Source organism: Arachis ipaensis, chromosome B08 (genome assembly GCF_000816755.2).
Source record: "Arachis ipaensis cultivar K30076 chromosome B08, Araip1.1, whole genome shotgun sequence".
In the NCBI taxonomy this organism is placed as follows: Eukaryota; Viridiplantae; Streptophyta; class Magnoliopsida; order Fabales; family Fabaceae; genus Arachis; species Arachis ipaensis.
Window position 1 is genome coordinate 13,712,359 of NC_029792.2, and position 390 is coordinate 13,712,748.

The window sequence follows — 390 nt, forward strand, 5'->3', positions numbered from 1 at the left end:
CGGAGAGAATTGGGGAGCATGATAGGAAAATGAAGCAATGCAGTGGGACTAATGCAAGTGGTACAGTGGTGTATGGTAATGCAGAGCAAAAAGACAGAGATGTAGAAGCGAAAAGGGTCGCGATTTATGCACATTCTCAACTCATACACAAACCACCGCACCTCTACCACGGATTATATTTATTTTGGCTTCCAACGTAAATTGCGAGACTTCTGTAGCGATTTACATTCATTTGTAAACCGTAGGTCTCATGTCACGATTTATATAGTTTATAAAAAAATATATATTTTGGTATTCATTTTATAAAATGTGTATTCTAATAATATTAGAAGTCATTTTATTTATTTTGATAAATTGTCTAAATAAATCATCAGAACAGACACCTATTCA